The sequence below is a fragment of the Oryctolagus cuniculus genome, chromosome 4 (assembly GCF_051225735.1).
Source record: "Oryctolagus cuniculus isolate XC-2025 breed Fujian yellow rabbit chromosome 4, ASM5122573v1, whole genome shotgun sequence".
In the NCBI taxonomy this organism is placed as follows: Eukaryota; Metazoa; Chordata; class Mammalia; order Lagomorpha; family Leporidae; genus Oryctolagus; species Oryctolagus cuniculus.
In genome coordinates this window covers 102,147,580-102,171,486 of record NC_142870.1, presented here as the reverse complement: position 1 = coordinate 102,171,486, position 23,907 = coordinate 102,147,580, and positions in this window count along the sequence as shown.

Sequence of the window (23,907 nt, the reverse complement as noted above, 5' to 3'; positions counted from 1 at the left end):
GTAAGGTTTGCCTCCTTAGTGGCAAAGTATCTATGCAAATTATTTAGAATTCTTGTGCACATGAGACTTGTCTAGTCTCCATGTATTTATTCATGTAATCACTTAAAAATATCAACGTGTACTCTTGGTTATTTATTTTATACTTTGAGTTATGTAAGTAGCCAACCTAATGTTACTGATTTTGTTACTGAAATTGAGAACAAACTTCACTTTTTTAAAAGAGTTATTTTTTCATTTGAAAGGCAGAATTACAGAGAGGCAGAGAGTGAGAGAGAGGTCTTCCACCCACTGGTTCACTCCCCAGATGGCTGCAATGGCCAGAGCTACAGCAATCCAAAGCCAGGAACCAGGAACTCCTGATTTATGGGTCTCACACATGGGTGCAGGGGCCTAAGAGCTTGGGTCATGTTCCACTGCTTTTCCAGGCCATAGCAAAGGGCTGGATCACAAATGGAACAGCTGGGACTTGAACCGGTGCCCATATGGGTTGCCAGCACTGCAGGCGGTGGCTTTACTTGCTATGCCACAGCGCCAGCCCTCCAACTTTAAGGAGCCACTTGTTACTTCTGGCACACCTACCCTTGACATTCTTGACTATTATAAGTTCAATAGTATGGTTTAGAGTTTAAGCCATATCCATTCAACTCTAGACAGCTGATTCCAAATGTTTCTTTTATATCCTCCTTTTTTTTCTTTTTCCTAATCCCAAGACATTTGTAAAAATAATCTTTTCTTAGAATTCTACTGATAGAAATGCTCCCTCTTATAGGTATTGCTCACTCACTGCAGTATTCTTGGCTCCACTTTGTTGATTTAGTTTTCATTATATCTTCTGTGTGGTGTCTTGAGCCCAAGTCGCTCAATAAATGTGAAATGATGACCAACACAAGGCACTAGGTATTCCCAGTTGAGAAAATATTGAATAGAAACACAAAGTTATCAAGGTATAATAAAATTATCTTTTCTTTCATAGCTGGCTAGTCCAGTTTGAACTTTCTAGATATAGGAGATAGAAAAACATCATGCTGTCTAAAATGCAGTGAAAATCTATTCCCAGAAGGCTTTTTAGGGCAAATGGAGCTATACATTAAGCCCATAAATCTGTTGTTCATTGCAGATATTTCTTTGTTATATTTTTCAAGTTCATCTTGCATCATAAATCCCTGTGTGACCCAGTGCCACTGAGGTTCTGAATTTTTAGTTTTCTACCACATTCAGTCAGCTGATTCCTTTTGCCTGAAGAATGAATGGCTTGTTATTATTTAACTAAAATGCTCCATCTGTTACAACAGCCTTCACCTATTTGTCTCTATCGAGTTACCAACCACGTGGGCAACTCCTGTTCCCAGAAATCAAGTTTAGGAAATCTGTAATTACTCCCTAGATGAATATCTTTGGAAATGCCGGTCCATAGGTTGACCTGAATCTAGTGCTCTCTCTGGGTGATGTCTGCCTTGTTTAATGACTGTCACTGGGATGCTTTCTGGAAGAGTGGCGTTAGGCAGTCAGTAAGCACTGCTTGTAGGTTACTCTTCTGTTTCATCCTGGTTGCCTTGTGGTGCCCATCCTCAGTATAGCTCATCTATGATGTTTATTTACTCTGCCAGACCACTCTTCTCTGACTCTGTGGGGGTGGGGGTGGGGGTGGGGGGAGGGTTCTGGTTGACGGCTGCTTGCTTTAATTTTCTTAGTGTTAAGTCTGCTGTCTGAAGTATTTATCTGCTCTGTAATCTTGCAGAAATAGTTTATTTATTTTATTCCATGGCTCATTTCCCAAAGAATTTGAAAGTGGTATCTAGTGGATATTTTCTCTGGGGCACATATATGTAGATTATGCAGAATTGATACCTGGTTACCCATTTATAAGTCTAGAAATGTGCAGTGGAGGAAAAGAATATATACTTGACTAGGGGATATAAGGGATAGCACTAGAGAAATGGGAGTGGGGTTGGTGTTGTGGCACATTGGGTGAAGCTACTGCCTTCAATGATGGCATCTCTTATGGTGCTGGTTTGAGTCCCAGCTGCTCCACTTTGAATTCACCTCCCTGCTAATGCACCTGAGAAAGCAGCAGAAGATGGCCCAAGTGCTTGGGCTCCTGCAACCCATGTGAGAGATCCAGATGACTCTCCAGGCTCCTGGCTTTGACCTGGCCCAGCCCCTGCCTTTGTGGGCATCTAGGTAGATGGAAGATCTACCTCTCTCTCTCTGTCTCTCCCTCTCTCTCTGTAACTCTGCCTTTCAAGTAAATAAATAAATCTTAAAGAAAAGGAGAGACTGTTAAGCTGAAAAAAAAGGGAGAAATGGAAATGGCACTTGCAATGGGGCCACAAATATAATCTGAGAATGCTGGTATGTAGGAGGCTGTCAGCACCTAAGATAGGGGAAAAGCCTATGCTAGAGGTACAGCATCTGCTCTGTAAGTCACAGAAGCACTGATGAAAATCTCTGGCCTTGGGTGGGAAGGCTCAGCTCTACCCTGGCTTTGTCTCCAACTTGTTGTGTGGCCTTCAGGTCACTGGGACTCCCTGGACCTCTGCTGTTTCATTTGCACATAAGTGGGTTTGACTAAGACTCTCTTAACTCTAAAATCTGGTAACATTTAATAGCTTTTGAAAATTTTTCACAAAGGAACCTCATTTGTTAAGTTAATGTAGTGTTGAATTCTGTGGACATAAAAAGACAGATTTTAATCATCTCTCTTTTATTGAAGGCAAGAAAGGCTGAAAAAATGAAATGGATTTAAATGCATTCCTACCACACATATTGAGTGCATGGTATTAAGAATCCAAAAGTGAATCAGACACGACCCCTGCACTCAAACATGGAAACATTTCTAGACATAAAACACAGCAGCTTCTTCTTTTCTGTGCCTTCCTATCCTATCTGTTTTTATGGAATCTCACACTGGGAACAAATCTCTGGTGGATTTCTTTGTTTTTTCCTCCAAAGATGTATTTATCTATTTATTTATTTGAAAGTCAGAGTGAGCAAGGGACACACACACACACACAGAGAGAGAGAGAGAGAGAGAGAGAGAGAGAGAGAGAAATCTTCCATCCACTGGTTCACTTCCCAAATGCCTACAGTAAGAGCCAGAACTCCATCTGAATCTCCCACATGGGTGGCAGAAACCCAAGTACTTGGGCCATCACCTTTTGCCTCCCAGGTACATCAGGAGGGAATTGGATTGGAAGTGGAGGTGGAACTCGATCTCAGGATATGGATATGGATTGTATGTACTTCAAGTTGTGGTTTAACCCACTGTGCCACTGTACCTACTCCTCTGGTAGACTTTTTTGCATAAGCTCCAATAGTCCAGTCTGTGACAGAAACCCTTTAGGTGGCCAAAATGAGTTCAAGTTGCTTCCTCCTTGTCTCAGCATTGTCTGATTTTTGGACAATAACCAGTTACCCGGTCTGTTTATTACCCAGGTACCAAACTGTTTACATATGTGGTACCTTTTCACAGCCAAGCAAATGCACCCTTCCAGAGAAATGGCATAAATCTGTGCTGTTACCAGCTAGGGAAATGGCTCCCAGGGTACCCTGGGCCATGAGCACGCATATATTGGGCTCTCAGCCCCTCTCCTGCCCCTCAGTGGGTGCCCTAGACAGCCACACATGGCTGCCAAGCCAGCAAATCCACGGGGCCTTCCTCAGAGCAGTGCTGCTCCCTGGACACTCGCCAGGAAGGCAGGCTCTCTGGGAGTCTCTCTCCTAACAGAACCAGGCTGTTAAGACAGAGTCTATTTTCTTCATGTTTTAAAATACAGCGCCGTGTGTGAGCTGCCTCAGGGTTTGGGTGACAAGGCATCCTATTTTTGTCAGATTGCCCTGGATTTTATTTTATTTTTTCCTCCAGTGTCCTGAGAAGTCCTTCTGAGTGGTAACGTGTCCCCTTTAATAAGTCAAAGCACCCATGCATGCTCACACCTCTTGAAATAAGATGACATTGAAGATCTAGAAGCCGAGTTGCTGATGGCATTGCCAAAGCTAAATGAGGAGATTCTCTACCACCTACGCTCCTATTTAATTGGCCTAATGAGTTTGGGCTGACGTGACCAAGTGATCAGTCAAGTCAGAATTATGAAATGTGGAGAAATGGCATTTAGTAAAGTGACTGCAGGATGGGGAGCTGAGAAGTCTTGATTTAACAACTGAATACTTTTAATTTTTCCTCCCATCCTTTGAATGCTGATAAGTCATAAGAAAACCCATTTGGCTATGCTAGCTTACGCATGTTTCATTGGAATTCATTTTGCTGTCTCTCCTCTGTTTTGATTCAAAACTGTTTTTTTTCCTCTCCAACACAATAAGCTAGAAGTTCTGCTTTTGTGAAATATTCAAGAATCAGTGGATGTCCACTATCTAGAAAAGTGAAATGTCCTGATTCAATTCTTGCCAGCTGTAGACATTGTTAAGAGATTCTCTGAAAAAAAAAAATACAAAAGAAAACATTGACCTGTAATGTGTGCTCCATTTCAACATTAGCTGCTTTGTTCCAGTTTCTATAGTGAAATGGTTGATTGGCCAGGGAAAGGATTTTGGTATGTGAGCTCCCCTCCCCGCTGATTCAAATGGCTATTAAAGGGAGGAAGGCCTGGGTCACCTCAGGCCAGTAACCAAAACTGCTTGAGAGAGACATTCTTCCAGCTCTGGGAGGGTTAGAAGTCGGTGAATTTTATCAAGCGTATCTGGTTTTCCAGTTGACCTGCTCTGTGTTAGGTAAATATGGGTACCCTGCAGCATGTGGAGTTCTGCTGTTCATTTACGAAGATCTCAGGGCTTGATTTTATTTTTTAAAAGGAAAATTTGAACTTTGGTCAAACTTGTAAAATGGTTCTGAATTTATTTCTTAATTTGGGGAGCTAGAAGGGATATTTCTTCCTGTTCAAATGAATCTGGCTCTGTTCCTTCCTCTCTCTTGCCAGGTCGGGAGACAATTTAGTCTTAATTTTTGCCCTGCAACTTCCTTGGCCATTCTAGGGAACTGAAGGTCTTATACCTCCCAGAAAATATAAAGAAGGGCCTCTGGACTTGCTGCTGAAGTGGCTCCTTGGAAAGAGGTGGATCTGGGCCACACCCTACATGTCCAACTTGACCATGGGGATATGAACTTCTTCTGGACTACAGGGGATAGCGTTTAGACCGATTCTGTGTCATCTCATTGGTATTTCTGCATAGGATAGAGTCTTAAGATCCACTGGGATAGGGGTCATGTCTTCTAGAAATTTCTGATACCTTTGAGCTTTCCTCTTGAGCAATCCAGCTGTCTCCTCTGGGAGACAATGCTTCTGAAAATTCTTTTCCTTGGGGTGAGTCAAGCTTCAGGCATCCGGGTCACAAAGTCTTGCTCTTGCTTTGAGATGGAGTTAGATATGGAGCTAGGTGCAATTGCTTCTCTCACATAAACCTACAGACATACCGTAGTTAAATTCACAATTCATGTTCCCTGACATATTTGATGTCTTAAGTTTTTTCTTCCTCTTGAACTGTTGAATAAACTACTAGCATTTAAAATAAGTTCAGGGTTATGTTGCCAGGAAATATTGTTTGATGTTTGTGATAATTTGGTGGTTGCTATTTCTTTCTTTCTCTTTAATAGGGGAAAGCGTGAAGCTATCTCTCCCATTGACTTTCTCTCTATGTCCAAGATCAGAGTTCTTTTGAAGGGCAGCCTTTGTGGTTTGCATGGAATGTAAATAGCTCAAATGGCCCCACTTCCAAGAAACCTTCTTTGACCTTAAGACTCAATGAAGTAAGTGCTTTCTTCCGTTCTCTACTGTCTTCCCAGCAATACTCTGAGCATACGAGTAGAATAAAAGTATTGCACATGCTCTCATATCCAGAGAGAGCTCTGACTCCTCTTTTCACTCACCCCAAGGGGAAGGGTCAAAGCCAAGGAAATATTGAGCATGGTCCTTTCACCATGAAAATGGTGAAAATCTCAATACTAAGAAAAAAGATAGCAAAAAAAAAATCTTTTCATGTTTTGTGGCTTTTGGTCTATGTTTGTTGTTTCATCTTTAGATTCATTGCTCTAGGTCATTTCCTGGTGCATTTACCTTCATTCACTTAAATTTTCTTGAGGTCTCCCTATGCGCCAAACGTTGTCTAGGCCCTGTGGATAATACACAAATAATTCAGACAATGCTCCATTGTCTGAGCTGATGTTACAGTGGATCTTCTTTCTTGAAACTCGGATGATACAACGGTTCATACTTGGGTCTGCCTGCCTCCTGGGAGAGGCTTCATTACTCTGAGGCGGCCAACTGTGAAGCAAGATGAATCTTCTAGAAAAGCAGATGCCAACTCTATGTATGCTTCTGTAGACTACCTAGTCAAAGAGCTTATAGCTCAAAAGTTGTCTGTCCCAATCTACTTATCCCTGTAGAGCAAATATGGAGCACTTGACACATGCGTGGGAATCAGTGTTGAGATTGAGAGACAGGATCCCTGTACCATGAAGAGCAAATACATGTCTAGCCTCATCTCTGTGATTATATTTCTAGTGGGAATCCAAAGAAATGGTCTTTTAATTTACAGGAGGAGGCCAATTGATGACTCTTGGAGTCATATGATCACCCTTTGTCTAACATGTTCTAGACATAAAATTGCCTGTTTGACATTGCTGCAATAATTTTCTCACTTTGTTGTATCGTTAACTGGACTCTTGTGGGTAGAGTCCATGTTGCCTTTGCCTTTGCATCCTGGGGAAACTGAGCTAAGTGCCTTATATCTACTCTTGCAGAATGAATAAGTACAAGATGCATTCAGGGGAAAGCAGAATGATGCTGAAGCTAGTCTCTTCTGCATTTCAAATGGTTGTCATTGTGTTCTTAAGTATATATCAGTTTTAGACTCATGAAAATGCATATTATAGTGTGAATAGATGATAAAATGCTGGAATGTTTCATTTGTTCAAGATGCTGTACTAGGATCTGTGAATGATGAAGCTGTGAATTGACCTGTAATTGGTGCTTAGGGTGTATGGTGTATAGCAAGGGAAGTGAGACATGTACAAATAACTCTAATAAAGAATCAGAAGTTGATCTGATTTCATCATCATTTAAAAAAATCATCTATTATTTTTCACTTTATGTTTCTGTGTGGGAGCAAACTGTTGAAATCCTTACTTAATGTATACTAAGCTGATCTTCTGTATATGAAGATAATCGAAAATGAATCTTGATGTGAATGGAAGGGGAGAGGGAGTGGGAAAGGGGAAGGTTGTGGGTGGGAGGGACGGTATTGGGGGGAAGCCATTGTAATCCATAAGTTGTACTTTGGAAATTTATATTCATTAAATAAAAGTTAAAAAAGGGCCGGCGCCGCAGCTCAATAGGCTAATCCTCCACCTAGCGGCGCCGGCACACCGGGTTCTAGTCCTGGTCGGGGTGCCGGATTCTGTCCCGGTTGCCCCTCTTCCAGGCCAGCCCTCTGCTGTGGCCAGGGAGTGCAGTGGAGGATGGCCCAGGTGCTTGGGCCCTGCACCCCATGGGAGACCAGGAAAAGCACCTGGCTCCTGGCTCCTGCCATTGGATCAGCGCGGTGCGCCGGCCGCAGCGCGCCGGCCGCGGCGGCCATTGGAGGGTGAACCAACGGCAAAGGAAGACCTTTCTCTCTGTCTCTCTCTCTCACTGTCCACTCTGCCTGTCAAAAATAAAAAAAAAATAAAAAAATAAAAAGTTAAAAAAAAATAAAGAATCAGAAGTTGTGAGAACCAATAAAGAGCTTCAAAGAGGAGGGGGGATTTGATTAACATTATTCATATACTTCTTTTTGCATTTCTTTCAAAAGAAAAAAAATCTCAGTAGTGGCCACTAATTGACTTATGGGGATGGATGAAGATGAGATTCAAGGATTGCAGTGGTTTACCAAGAGGCACACATGTCCAACCCTTTATGAGTATCAAGCAGTTCATCAGATGCAGGGAGCATAATGTTAGGTGAGAATCAAAGGACAGAGGCAAAGCTGCGCCCTGGATTCCTCTGGGTTCCACGTCCGGAGGATAGAGTCCCACCTGCTATGCTCAGCTGCTCAGCTAGGGAATCCTTACAACTCAGAGGACCCAATGAGAACATTCTTAATGCGCTTTCCATCATGGCTTTCTTTCTCCACTTTGCTCTTAACCTCAAAAGAATAGATTTTATGTATTCATAGCTTTAAGACACCTGTACATTGTGTTGTTTCTGTATACATTTGCATTCTGATTTCAGTCACTTAATTCTGATATTTGACCTACACTCTGCATAATGTCCTCCATTATTCTTGAGCTTACATACATAATAATAGACTCGCTGATTTGTACAAATTCCCATTTATTCTACATGTTAGATGGCTGCCTTGAGTTTCATCAGCTAGAAATTGTCCCTGCTAAATTTATGTTGGGTCAGAAACACTGGGCTCCATGATGTTCTGTTAAAATGGAAAACCTGCAGGGGTGATTGTCTACTGGTCAGACTCTGGGACTCAGATCTCTCAGAGGACCGGAGCTGCCTTAGGAAAAGGAGAAGGTTTTTGGAAACAGTGTCACTTGATGCTGGTGTGGTAATCAGTGCCCAAATTGGGAAACCTAAACGAGCATGGCTGCCTTCTTACCATCACCTTTTAATTTGGTCAAAAAACTCATTACAGCCAGTGAATTCTCCATGCATTTATAATTTTTCAACTAGGAAGCTGTAAGAAAGAGGAGAGCTCACTGCTGCCCCAGAAGCCATGGTGAACACTCAGAAACAGCTCCTCTGTCCCTGGAGTTCATTTGGAAGAGATAGAAGAACTGAGGGAAGGGCTGTGACCCAAGTTCATTGAAAGCTATGACTCGGCACATTTTTTCCCTGCACAGGCTTGTGCATCAATTTCTGCTCATGTTTTTCAGGGTCAGTGTTCAAAGTGACATTGGGAGATATGCCAGACTTCTGCCTGGCTCTCAACAAATCTGGAATCTTTTACTCACAGGCCCATAGCAAATGCTGGCAAAAATTTTTGCAGACACGGGCCAAATTTTAGTTTCATTATAAAATGTAAAGTCAGAGCTGGCTTTGAATTTTGCACTAACATTTCACACAAAACTAATTTGCAGTTCTTCCAGATGGGTTCAGTGTCTATGGCATGCTGCCTGCTACTCTAAAATGCATGTGGTGTAGAGGATGGTGGCGGGGAATTCAGGAGGGGGTGGCAGTGGCTGTAGAGAGAGGATGGTAGGGAAAAAGTTTTTTCCTATGTGGGAAATATGAAGGTTTTTGTATTTAAGGCAGAAGATTAAAAAATTATCCCCATAACAGCATACTGTATAAATGGTTGTAGTATTGGTTAGGGAAAATGGCAGAGAGGCCATATTTTACTGAACGATTGGTGTGAGGCGTTGTGTTTGACAGGTATTGTCTCATTCAATCATTGAATACATCACAAGGTAGCCATCCATTCTCCTCTTAGCTAGGGAAACAATTCACTTATGAAGAAATCATTTCTGCCTCTCTGCTATATATCAGGCATGTGTGTATGTGTACTTATCAAGCAAAGTGCACCTTGTTAACAAGGAATCAAAAATGTCCTCTCGGTCGCGGAAGATGCAACTTGACTGTGTTTCCATTTCTTGAGCAGGACTGTAGCATGCAGTTGTGGGGGTTGCTGACTGAGTGAGGGTTACTGGCCAGCCGCGTGAGTGCATGATGCAACATTCACTTCACCAAGCTACACACTTAGGTGCACAACCGCATCTGCTGGGGGTAAGGAACATCTTTTTTTTTTTTTTTTTAATTAGATTTTCTATGCAGGCACTGAGTCTGCTCATGCAAGTCTCTTACAATGAGCGAGCAGCCCGCCAAAGCCATTTTGAAACTTTGGGGAAATTTCCCTTCTATCTTGGAACATGGGGTGTTGCAGCTACCATCTTTCTCTTATCCACCATGCATCTTGGGATTGTCTCTTGGAGCTCCATTGTCCTGCCTGCTGATCTCCCTCTGGGACTAGACTGGGAAGAATGACTGAATTAGAAGGTACTTGCCTTCCTCTTCCCTCTCTGTTCTGTACACACAGCCTAGAGCATTAGATTAAGTCAGTCCCTGTTGTCCATTTCTAGGCACAGATCTATACCAACTGCTTAAATGAATACTTAATATGTTATTATCTTATACCTGCTTCCCTAAAACTGCATGAATGACTAGGAAAGTATATATATAAATCTCCAACATTTCAGCTTTGGAAATAATTTAAAAGAAAATTTGATTGAAATAATATCTTTCAATTCTTTAGTAGGTGTGTTTAGCTACAAAGATAAATAAGTGCTAAAAACACAAAGAGGAAATAATTGATGCAAGATAATTAATGAATCTTTTTAAAAACATCATCATGATTCTTAACACTGCCTTACATGCTGGAACAAAACACAAAATGTTAAGACATGAAAATGGATTTTTAGCTTAGTTTAAAAATATGTGAAAACTATCAGTGTAATATAATCCATATGGAATCTAAACATTAGGAGATAGGGGACCTCAGGACCTGGGATGTGTTCTCTTTTCTTTGAATCTTGTGTTCCTTCCATCTAGCAAAGCTGGCTGAACTCTGGCTTTCGTTTTCCTTATCTGTGAGACTCCCCTCTCTGGAATACCTTCCTCCCAGGCTATTGTGTGTCTGGAACAAGATAATGGGTGTGCAATACTTTTAAATGTGTGAGGTTTTTTTTATATATCTTAGGTTTAATTGTCTTTACAAAGAAAAATTAGAAGAGCACGGGTAGCTTCTTTAAAATATATGTTTTTATTTTAAATTTGCAAATTTTTTTTAACTTTTATTTAATGAATATAAATTTCCAAAGTTCAGCTTATGGATTACAGTGGCTTCACCCCCCCAACTTCCCTCCCACCAGCAACCCTCCCATCTCCCGCTCCCTCTCCCCTTCCATTCACATCAAGATTCATTTTCAATTCTCTTTATATACAGAAGATCAGTTTAACATATATTAAGTAAAGATTTCAACAGTTTGCACCCACATAGAAACAAAAAGTGAAAAATACTGTTTCAGTACTAGTTATAGCATTAAATCACAATGTACAGCACATTAAGGGCAGAGATTTTATATGAGGAGTAAGTGCACAGTGACTCCTGTTGTTGACTTAACAAATTGACACTCTTGTTTATGGCATCAGTAATCATCCTAAGCTCTTGTCATGAGTTGCCAAGGCTATGGAAGCCTTTTGAGTTCACCAACTCTGATCATATTTAGACAAGGTCATAGTCAAAGTGGAAGTTCTCTCCTCCCTTCAGAAAAAGGTTCCTCCTTCTTTGATGGCCCCGTTCTTTCCACTGGGATCTCACTCGTGGAGATCTTGGCTTTCCATGCCTGAAATACTCTCATGGGCTTTTCAGCCAGATCCGCATGCCTTAAGGGCTGATTCTGAGGCCAGAGTGTTGTTTAGGACATCAGCCATTTTATGAGTCTGCTGTGTATCTTGCTTCCCATGTTGGATCATTCTCTCCCTTTTTTATTCTATCGGTTAGTATTAAATTTGCAAATATTTTGTGTGAAAATTGTGGAGAGAATATAGTAGTATATGTAAAAAACAAAAACAAAAACAAAAGCCCACACAAACATGTAAGACCCCAGATATAATCATGGTTAATATTTTGATGTAAGATTTTGTGATCTTTTATAAATTTACATCATCATAACCAAGATACTCCCTTGTATATAGTTTTGTATAGATCTTGTCATTCAACTTTTTATTAGTTTAATGATTTACAGAGAGCACATGGTTAGCTAGCTTTCTGGGCTGTCAAACAAATATCAGCTTTAGATATAGTCCAGAGATTGTGCTCAGTAGCACTTCATAATGTGATTTTCACTGGATTGATACAGGATATCAAGACATCTGCATAGAGTCATTTATATATATAAGTTCAAAAGATAGTAATTTTTACCCTATCTTTTTTAAAGTTTTTAACCTAGACATTTATGGGCATACTTTCCAATTTTGGCTGTATTAGGAATTGGGTAACTGAAATAATCTCGAATGCAATATTCAAATCAAAATATCCTAAGTGGAATGTTAATATATGCACATGCTAAAACCCTGACTGCCTCTCCGTGCTTTTGCCCCCTATTAAGTTTTTGATTTGCTCATGATAGGATGTAAGTAAAACTTTAAATACCCAGGGAGACTTCTCAAATATGCGGGCAGTGTAGGCATTGTAGAAAAAAATGATTACTTGGAAATTCAACTCTTTTGCAAATTGACACTTTTTTGGGTATGAATGGTCTTCCTTCAAGGCACACTGGGAGTTTCAAATCATCTATGCTGACAAAAACACTCAGTTTCCCAAGGACATTGGTAAATACACGCTGCCTCCTCTGGGCCACTTCGTTTGTATGGAGAACCTCACCAGCAGACTTAGGATTCTATAGATGGTTTTAAGTGACACGAGACTTCCTTAACTGTGGTGAAATATAAAATGGCAGACACATTTCTTTTGGGCAAACTGCTTTTCTCTTCTGAAACCTGTTTTATCTTGACATCAATAAAACAGAGGCAGTATCACTTGCGGGTAGGACAGGGTCTTATCTGCTCACTCTTGCCAGGTTTGATGTCCACTTCTCTCTGTCCTGCCTCCCTTCCCCCAACTCCATTCTCTCCTTTCTCTGTAGGTAATGTTTTAAGAAGAAAAAGCAAACAAACAAACAAAAAAGGATATTTAAAGGGTGAGAAAGGATATTTAGAGGGTGAGAAAATGTGAAGATGGATCAGAATCGCTTTATTAATGGTGAGTTGCATAACAAACACCCTGGGGTTGGTAGGTTTTACTGCATCTGTTAAATATTAGCAGTACTTGTACTTTCTGGGGCATTGTTGAAGCGCCTGGATACGGTTCAGCCAATCACAAAGAAACGGGTCTCCATGGAAGCAGGATCACGGATTCATTTCATTCACAATGAAATCCACACAGCAAGACAGGGCTGTAAAAATAACCCATGTAAAAATCGAAGCAAAATATTTCTGGGTGTTTGTTCTATGCCTTTTGGTGTGTGTGTCTGTCTGTTTTCCATTTTAGAAATAATCTAAAAATATCTAGGCATTCAGAATTGTTTCCCAAAAAGCTGGAGCTCTTCCCCGGCCTCCTTGTGTATTTTCTTCCTGCGTGTGTCCGTACCTGTAGATTTGCATTGCTCAACCCCTTCCTTGTTTACACTCTTGCACACAACATTTTAGACCTAATTTTAAAATGAAAAATAGAATATTCTGAATATTTGGTGAGCATAGACTACTTTAAATGACACTGATTCACCGATAATAAAATAACGAATGCATCTTGATTCTCTTTGCTGAATGCATTTTGAAAAGCTTTAATAATGCTCTTAATTAGGCACCGCTATTACCTTTATTTTATAGGTGAAAACTGGAGCTGATACAGGACAAGTTGTTTCTTCAAGACTGTGTGGCTGATGAATGGCAGAATCTAGTTTCCAGACCAGATTTGCGTAACAGTAGATGCTACAATCCCAAATTATATGCCATATTTTTGTCTTCATATATTTGTCACTGGAGACAAAACATCTGTCTGTATCTATCCATCTCCACGCATTGTACATTCAGGCCTATACGCAGGTACACACAGGTAAACCCTGCCCCCACAAAGCCATTAGTCTGATAACAAACATTGGGTTTGGAACACTAACCTGGCACTTACTACTGTTATCTTGTGCTTACCTGTTTTCTCACAACTAGATTCTGAGTCCAGGTGATCATGGATGGGCTTGGACTAATTTGCATTTTTTGAGGGTAGAAGTGCTTGTGATACAACTGCTGCTTTATATTAACACAGTAGACTTGGAATGCACATGAATCTCAGTGACAAGCAAAGGGTTTTTACACAGATCATTAACAAAAGCAAAATTACACTGGGACTGCAGGGTGCTCTTTGGGAAGATAAAAACTTTGTATTGTTGTATCCCCTTAGCCACTAGATGCGTCTCTCATCCTGGAACAAATAATTGGAATAAATATGTAGAAGTTTATCAGAGCATTATTCTTCAACTTTTAATATATTAATGAGAACACGATTATCTTATTGCTTATTTTTAAAAGTCTTTAAAGTTAAAAAATAGTCTTAGCACTTGAAATACAAGTGGACTACAATGTAGCAGAGCAGGCTTTTGATCGTTTCTCACCCTCTTAGGTCCAGTACTTGCTTCACTGAAACACATTTCATACCTTCGTTAACAATGAAGAATAAAATACCTTCAGTGTTTAGATTCTTAAAGGCACATTTTATGTTTCCAAGCTGTCTGAAAGCCGTTGTTCATGGTTAATTATCTAGGCCGCGTTACTCATCTCCCTGTCTTAATGAAGAGAGTCCATCAGATGTGACCTAACCTTTCTTTTCCTTATGACTCAGCACCATCAGGTTGACTATTAGTTGTAACCTGTAGGGTCCCAGGGTGATAGCCTGTGGTGTCAGCACTCATAAGGGCCTGTACCTGTCTGCTTGATTTCTGTCTTCAATTCTGCCATCTCATGTCCTCTCACTGGTTTCTCTGGGTCTATTTCATGGGTACAGCTCATTGTATCTCTAATTGCTTCTTTTCTCTTGGCTAAGGCTGATCCAGGGATTTCACGGGTACCAGACAAGTCAGCTACTTTCAGGTAAATCTCTGAATATGTCTGTCATGTCTGGTCTGTAGGCTCTGGGGTGACCTTATTCATCTTCATGTATCAAGTGTATGAACTTGGTGTAAGTACATTCCTCAATAATGCCAGTGTCTGTTGTTGGTGCTGTTATAATTGTTCGTTTCAAGAAAGAAGATGTATTTAGTTGAATTTCTAGAGAGCTGTATGCTGAATCAGTGAGTCCATTATAATTTACAACTACAGAGCATCACCTATTTTTTAAAAAATATTTTATTTATTTATTTGAGAGGTAGAGTCACAGACGAAGAAAGGGAGAGTCAGAGAGAGAGGTCTTCCCTCTGCTGATTCACTCCCCAAATGGCTGCAGTGGCTGGAGCTGGGCCGATCCAAAGCCAGGGGCCAGGAGCCAGGAGCCTCCTCCAGGTCTCCCATGCAGGTGCAGGGACCCAAGCATTTGAGCCATCTTCTACTGCTTTCCCAGGGCATAGCAGAGAGCCAGATCAGAAAAGGAGCAGCAGAGGCAGGAACTGGTACCCATATGGGATGGCGGCTCCGCAGGCAGAGGCCTAGTCCACTACAACACAGCGCCAGCCCTATCACCTATTTTATTAATTTGAAGGAAAACCATTTTAAAAGGCAGCTTCTTGGGAAACATTTTTAGAAATAGTGACTTTACATATGTATGAGAGTACGTATACATGTAAATATTTGTATTTATATATGAATATATATTTGTATGTATTAATTTATACCTAATATTATTTCTGAAAAGATTGGAGGCAGAAGTAGTCGTGATAGGAAAGGCAATGTAGGGGAAACAGAGGGCCTGCATAAAAGCCTCCAACATTCACCTTTTAACTTGGCAGCCTGGCTTTGGGTCGTGCTTTTTGCATGTAAATGCCCCAAAATTGTCTGTTGCATTGTAGCGGGATGTCCCTTCTTCAACCATGAGTAACTCTGGGGACACGTGTGGTTTGGTTACAGTGACAGCCTTGGAGCAAAAGTTCCATTTTGTGATTTAGACTACCTAGGTGAATTTTTTTTTTCAGAAGCGTATAGAAGGGACACCAAAAACCACTGTTGGGTGCTTTCAACCGTGAGTTTATGAGAAGTGCTTTGAGATAACCAGAAGGACGGGAGTCAGAGTGGTCTAAAGGGAAATGACTCAGGCATCCTTTTGAAAAGATCTCAACTAATGAAACCATTGTCTTTCTGACTGGCTGGGTCTGCGGTTTTGCCAGGAGAGATCTTTCAGTGTTAATTTAACCAGGACAGTTGCTGTCTTAAAAGGGTTTGATAGCCAGGCTGCCGGATCCGGACAGAAAGAGTGGCTGCCTCCCCGGTGTGATTTAAAGGGCAGCAAAAGTTCAGCCGGTTAGTGCTCTCCTTCCCAGCGGCCTTACCTCTCTGGGAAGTGTTGTAATTAGACAGCCTCCATGGGTAAAGACCCCATCTCCAGAAGGCCCCCAAAACAAGCCTAAGCTTTGCCTGCATTTACCAGGATGCCCTCGATGAACACATGAGCAGAGCAAAGCCTCATGATGGAGACTCAGGGTGGTCCGCTTGGGAGAGAAGGTCTGAAGCCGCTTCTAGGAAGACTTGTGCAGTAAGGGTGAGGGGCTGGGGAGTAAAACGTGAAGCGTTTGCTGACTACAGGAGAGTGATGAAAGCGGGAATGAGACCTGTTTCACAGTTCATCTCCAGGCTGGTTCTGCTTTGCAGCAAGATTGGGGGGGTACTCCATAGTTTCATCAAAAATGGAATTAAGAGATAAGTTTATTATACTCTGGATTCTTTTTGGATTGTGTAAGTCTTTCACCTTTTACTAAGATACGTTTATTTTGCTGCCAGCGGTTTTGAAAGGAAGGGGCAGGTGTCTGTGCAGTGATGAGGTCACCCCTGGGAGGCCTGCATGCCATATTGGAGTGCCTGATTTGCACCCCTGCTCCTCCACATCTGAGTCAGCTTCCTGCTAATGCGCCCTTGGAGGCAGCAGGTGAACACTGAAGTAGCTGGGTCCCTGCCACCCACGTGGGAGCATGGATGAGTTCCTGGCTGATGGCTTCAGCTGGGTCTAGCCCTGGCTGTTTTAGATATTTGGGAAGTGAACTAGTGGGCAGAGGATCTCTCTTTGTCTATCTGTCTTTCAAATGAAAAATGAAAATCAATAATAAAAATTAAAAAAATAATTTACAATTGACCTTACTTTTTCATAGCGTATGTTTTCCATGAACTTTTGAAAGTATAATTGTAGATAAGCTTATGAAGAAAGAAGACAGATCTTTTACTACTACTGGGCCTTTTCCGATTAGATTGTACAATGATTTATAAGTATTAACTTCCTTGGCTTACTGATTCAATATCCCATCTAAAGAGCTAAATCTTTTTGACTTTGCCTGGTGGGTCTTCTTTGCCACTGATTCTGAGACTACTCCAGTTTCCAAATAAAAGCATTTAAAGGCACTCAGCATGGATTGTGTCTTGTCTGACTTGCTGCAATCTTGTGCCCTGCTTCTAAGTTATTTTTTCTTCTTTGTTGTTGAGGCCAACTGCTCACTTTGCATCCAAGATATAATAACTAAATCCTGGCTCCACTCATTTATTTATTCTCTAAATATTTACTGAATGCTTGCTAGGTGTCTGGTACCATGCTAGGCAGTGGAAATACAAAGATGGATTAAATATGGCCCCTGTCCTTCCAAAGTTCCCTTTGTTGCCAGAGAATTTGCCTTGATAGTCTGAGCCATTTCTGGAGACTTCCATGATGGGGGTCTGACCCTGTGCTCAGATGCTCCCTCCTCCCCCTTTCTCCTCCCTTCCTCTGAGCCCCAGGACCTGCTCCAGAATCACATTTCATGATCCAGCTTTCATACAATGACACTTCAGACTTAGAATGTTCTCTGGAGAAAAAAGTTAATTTAAGCCCATTTGGATACTCTCCAGAGAGGCTTTGAAATATTCTCCTTTGTTCCAAGGGTTGTACATTTTCCCTCATTGTCCTCACAAGAGGGAGGGGGGAGAGTTCGGGAGAAAAAACAGCTCTTCCAAGGCTTCTTCATCCTGGGGATTCCAGCCCTCAAGGAAAGTCCTTTGGCAGCTGGCTCTGAACTTGCCTGTGATGCTTGCTTCCTGCGAGAGAGCTTGGACAAGGAAACCTGCCGGAGACACGAGCTTGGACTTCTGCTGTTTGGATCTCAAGGTTAATAACTTGGAAGAACTTTTAAAAAGGCATGTTAGAGGTGTTGCTGTTTTGCTGAGCTGGTCAGCAGAGCTCCTGTGCGTTTCACTTTTGTGTTCTGTGATGTTTTCCAGTGGGTGGTGCAGAATTAACAAAACACAGGCTAGTGCCCAAGCTCTGCCCCTTGAAGCCATCCGTTCCCATCTTTAAACCACAAAGACTTTTCACCTGATTCTTTTCTTTTTCCTTTCACTTCTCTTCCTGTCTCCCCCCCCCACTTTCCCATCCACTTTAAGGTAAGTAAATTCAATCAGCTTTAGTTGCTGTCACTGTGGAAGAGGTGGCTGGTTTTTATTTCAGTTTACTATCTCCTTTACTCAGGGTCAAGCTGTTGCCAGGCACTGGCTGCCCAGCTTGGGATCATACTGCCCAACCCTTGTGTCTGGGTGGCCTCTGGAGGTCCCTTCTGGGCCCAGGAGGTTGATAGGCAAGCGGCATCTTTACACCATCTGCTCCTGCCTATGGAGGGTGTAGTATAGAACCCCATGGCAATGGTGGATGGGTTCTTTGTAGCTACTGCCCTTTATAAAGCACATCCACTTATGTATAAGCATGTGAGGTGTCATGAAATGAAGAGTTGGAGCTTCTCTGTTACTGTAACTGGTTTTACTCACCTTGTACTACTGTCTGCATAGGAAAGAAGGCTAACAATTATAGTTAAGACAGATTTGGACAACATGGGAGTTTGCTGAGATTCTGAGTTGCAACGGATGGGCATCCAGTTTGAACCTGTTTTCTCAAAGGGGGAATTATTAGCCAGCTACTCATGTTATTGATAAATGATTGGCAAACACAGCCAAGAGGTAAACAAAGCGTGTGGTTAGTTGTAGGTGGCAGCTGGGACCAGGAGACTTGTGGGCTGCTGGCACTTGCTCCTTACCAGCCAATTCCAGAGAAGTGGGCCATGGTGGCTCCCATGGACACTGTGAGATTCCACTGTACAGCTGGGAGGAACAGCATGTAGATGGAAAGGAAGACTCTTATTCTTAGAAGAAAGAAAAGCATATTTAGCAGACAAAATAACTTGTTTCCTCTACAGATGGAGTAATTAATTTGCCAACTCACCTTCCCTTTTTCTTTTTTTAGGCTTTGTGTAGTATATTTTGCATTGTTCACATTTCCTGTTTTTGTGTCTAGCTCCTGGGCTTGAATTAGATCTTTCCTCCCTGTTCTTCTGCTCTTCTCCATCCTCAGCAGAGCACTGCATACACAGAGGGGTTAGCAAACATTTTTTATTGCTGGAGAGAATGAAATTAGAGCAACACTTTGGATCCTAGTCTCTTCAACTTGTCTCAAAGCCACTTTCTTATCACCATGTCCTGCTCTTCTGCAAGAAACGTAATCCAAGCAGGCAAGGCTTCTGGACACACCACTTGCAAGTAGCCACCTCTGATATTTCCCTGGTGTTCTCCTCTTCCTGCTTCCCCGAGGAGCCTGGCTTCCCTCTCCTGGCCAGCTTTCCCCTCGTCAGGCCCGGGCAGACCCATCACCCCTGGGTTGCACACTGACTTTGCTTCTAAATCCTTCTCACTTTGCATTACCTTTTGGCAAGTATATATATTTTATTACATTGTCCTGGTGGAGGTGTTTTTTTGTTACATTAGTAACAATTAAAATTATTCCTTCTTTTTAAATTTTCCTCTCCTACTTGCTTGTGAACTCTGAACAGGAACAGCACGTCATAGCCTCCAAAGGGATCGAGGATCTTAGCTGATATATTGAATTCATCCTTGTTTCCAGTTTCAAGAGAGATCTCCTGAGACAGGCCTTTAGCATAGTGGTTCTGATGTTCCTTAAGACATCCCTGTCCCATACTGGAGAATCTAGATTTGAGATACCTGGCTCTGGCCCTTGAATTCTGCTTCCTGCTAACGCAGACACTGGGAAGCAGTGATGATGGCTCAAATAATTAAATTCCTGCCGCCCGCGTGGGAAATCTGAATTGAGTTTGTAGCTCCTGGCTTCAGCCCCAAGGCAGTCACTGGCATTTGGGGAGTGAACCATTGGATGAGAGCTCTTTCTCTGTCTCTCTGCCTGTCATAGGAATAAATTTAATCAAAAACATGAACGTTCTTCCATGTGTAGGATGGTTAAAAATTTGCGAACATTCACACCATACAGTGTTTTGTAAATGGATACATTCTCCTCCTTTCATTTTTAAATTAAAGGGCTTTGCCAAAGGGTTAAGTGGAATATTCAGATCACAACCAAGGAGACCATGAAACTTAGTGCAGGGAGGGAAACCAGAGGGAGGAGCTTATCCACTGTGCAGAGGAGCAGCTTCTCTAGATGTGCAGCCACTGTCGTGACCTAGACCACTTTGCCTGCACCGTCCTGGGTAGCAATAGATGATGGAATGTGTGTATGGAGAACGCAAGGAGGGGAGGGAAGGCTGGGCCAGGAAGATGAAGAGCTGCCGCAGCTTGTCATGGGTGGCATCATGTGAAGGTCAGAAAGCACCTGGACTCTGAGCAGGGAGGCGTTGCAAATTCGAGAAGAAATCCACTTGTTTCTCTGTGCTCAGTGAGACTGCACGCATTTGCTTCTCGGACTGTGACCCACATCTTACGCCTCCCAGAATCTTGCTGCTGTCTTCCTGGCTTCTGTTAGTCATGATTACTTCTTATTGGCAAACCCCGTGAAGGATAGAGACGGTTTCTTCGTGGATTACAAAAATATGAAAAGGCTCTCTGTAGTTGGAATAAATGATTTTTGTATTACACACAATCTCCTCTAGACTTCTCAGAAACTATTTTCACTAATTGCTAAAAATGTAACATGGAGTTTGATATTTTGGGAATTTATGAGATAATAAAAGGTTAAAAAAGAAATGGCTTTAGGATAAATCTTGTTCACATTCCTTCACTGTATAAATTGAAAAATAATAACATCTTAAGTCCACATAGCAAAAGAGCAAAAAACCCAGAAAGCAGAGAATTCAATACTAATGATCACAATTTTATAACTGAAGTATGTGAGGGTACCGTTAAAAGCTGGTGGAAAATGGAATTAAAAGTTAAGCTTATTTTGGTGCATAGAAAATTTCAAATCCATGCACAGTGTTTTCATAATATGCAGTCTCCATGAATTTTTTGAAGACCCCTCTGATGCATGGAGTTAAAAATTTTTTGAGCTTAGATACATTTATCTTTATTTATTTATTATTTTATTTGAAAAGTCAGAGAGACAGGGAGAGAAATATATTTTCCAACCCCTGGTTTATTCTCCAAATGCCTGCAATATCCTCTCTCTTCTCCTCCCATTGAAAGCCAGCCCAGGAACTTATTGTAAAAAAATGAATTCTCCGTATTTTATATTTTAACATGTGAAAATTATTTAATATTAGAAAAATGCTCTGTATATTTATTCTTCTCAAGGTCTTCAGGAGAGGAGTGGAAAAGTGCTAATTATAATTTAGTGGTAGTGGCACATTTTTTTCTTTTCTAGCAACAACAGTTAATAGTTATGGAGTTCTTAGCATGGACTGACTTCTTTGCTTACGTCCTCATGGCTGTTTCAGTTTTATGATGTTAAAACTGAGGCTCAGAGAGGGCACTCAGCCTGTAAACTGAGAAGCTGAGATTTGAACCCAGGCAGTTGGACTCCCGAGATCACCCACTGTTACGTTAGGCTGATCCTCTAGCAACACTCTGGGGTGCCATCATCTCCTCCAACTCTCCTTCAAACCCAAAGACACACTGAGGACCTTAAGAGTGCACAAGAGGGTAACTCCATCCTTTTCTGTGAACTTGGGGAAAGGAAAAGGTAGGCAGGTCCACATGTGGTTTTCCCATTTGAGGGACAGACTAGGGATACAGTTAGGGAGTTGCGGCTTTCTCTGGCAATTTTACCCATGACCACGAATGTGCTGGCTATCATCATGGTGACACAAAGTCCGGTTGTAGTTTCTTTGGGCTATTTAGTCCAGATAGGGTCACAGGGCTGACCTTATAAATGCCAACTATGGGCATCCATTTAAAAAAATACTTCTCTATGTGCTGCCTTTTACCTCCATGCCAAACGACTGAATGGGAGGGCTTTGACTTTTCAGACAGGTCGGCTATTCTGTCTTATTTTCCCACATAATCCCAAAAGCCAATATTGTAACATTCCAACTGTTACCGTAAAGTGGCCAGGAGCAGTCCCAGAAGCCATGAAAAGCATCCTCTGTGACATGCTAGGTTTGATTCTTGGCTTCGGGGAGAGAAACAGTCTTCACACACTTTCCAGGACTGAAGCCTTCAGCCTTAGGTATAGGAACACACCTTTCATTGCAGTGTCAGATCCCAACACCTCTGGCTGCTCAGTTCCCCTGTAATCACAGCACACGGCAAGCAGGTTGCAGATAATTGGCATATCTCCCCAGGGAGTGCCTGCTTTATTTATAGGCATCAAGAACTCTGAATGCCAGGAAGAGCAATGTCTCAATGGCTCCATTCTCTCCCTCACAGCTTTAATCATTAAGCAGGTTCAGGGTTTGTTTCGAAACAATGTTTCAGGAACCTAAACCTGTGCTCCTGAAGTGGACAGGAGCTTCTTCAGCTGTGCCCATGCCTCCCTTGATGCTCGCTTCAGTAAGTGATTTTGGGAAAATGAGAACATGTATGTCTCTCAGCTGACTCAGCCACCAGCGCTGTTTCCACTGGGCCCAAAGAAACAGACGGGATGGAGAGTGGGAGTCGAAGGCAGCCCAACGGGGTGAGGGGCTGTCAGGGTCCAAGGACAGGTGCTTGAGTGCAGCGGCTCAGCTCCGCCTCACGCTGCCCTTGAGTGGAAAGCAGCGGGATTCGTGCCTAATCACAGTGCCTGCCGCTGAGAAGGCGTCCACCGTGCTTCAAGCACTTTTCCTTAGCCCTTTGAAAATGTGCTTCCTTGAATCCTCATACTTACCTGTGATGGAGGGACTGTTCCTATGCCAGTGTATAGATGAGGGAGGGGAAGTACAGAGAGGCTCTGTGAGTTGTCCCAGGGGAAGTGGCAGAATGGTCTAGGATGGTACCAGGCTTGCTCCTTTGTTCCCTGGGAAAGAGAGAACAAGGCCGCACCCTTCCCCCTGCACCCCGCTCTGCCCATGTTATTGCAAAGGGCTTTTTCCATTCCTCTGCAGCGTGGTTTCTCTAATGACACAGGGGACCCTTCCTCTAGGCTGCACCTGGCCAGGCCGCAGCTCAGGCTGGAACCAGGCTGTCTTTGAAAACAGAGGCCCGGGCTCTGTGCAAAGCAGGAGCAGTGCCAGCCTCTCCGGGAAGAATGCTGCCCCACTCTTCTCTGCCTGGCTCAGCAGCGGAGGCAATCTTAGTCTTAAGCAATTCCTCATTGTCTTTGAACATTGAGTCCTGTTCTAGAGTGAGGAGCCTGAGCATTTACTCTGTGTCTCTAATGAACCCCGAGAGGTCAGCCTGCCCTTCTAAGAATAAAAGCCTACTGTTAACCACATGCACTGCCCCACTGGCTGTGTGAGTGAGTGAGTGAGTGTGTGTGTGTGTGTGTGGCTGAAAGAAGAGGAATAAAAAAAAAAAAAAAAACCTGAGCATGTCATGGACAGTATATATATAGTACTAGAACTTGGGTCTGTCTCCTGGGTGAGTAGAAAGAATATTTGACATGGCACACTAAAAAACAGAATGACTGTCCTGTTCTGGGTTCAAGGTCATTTTTTTCTGCCAGTGAGCCTCAGGTTTTCCCTATGGGGCAGACCGGAGGAAGCACAATGCATAAGTGCCTCGAAGAGGGGCTGAGGGCAGCACCTCTGCTGCGGGTGGAGCCCCCCGTGGGCAAGCTTTCACCCTTCAGCCGAGGATCTTCCACAGGGTTTTTGCAGGCTTGGATGAAGGACATAAGGATACTAAAGGTGCATTTTCGTACTCTGGGAAAATACAGCCATATACTCCCTCAGCTCAATAAAACTCTAATGTCCTGGATAGCCATCCTGCCTCCGCCTTCAGAGCACAGCCAAGTACAGCTCTCTCAGGTCCAGGCAAGTTCAGAGCCATCCTTCAGAGAGCACTTTCACCGTGGCAGTTGGGACCAGACCAGAGG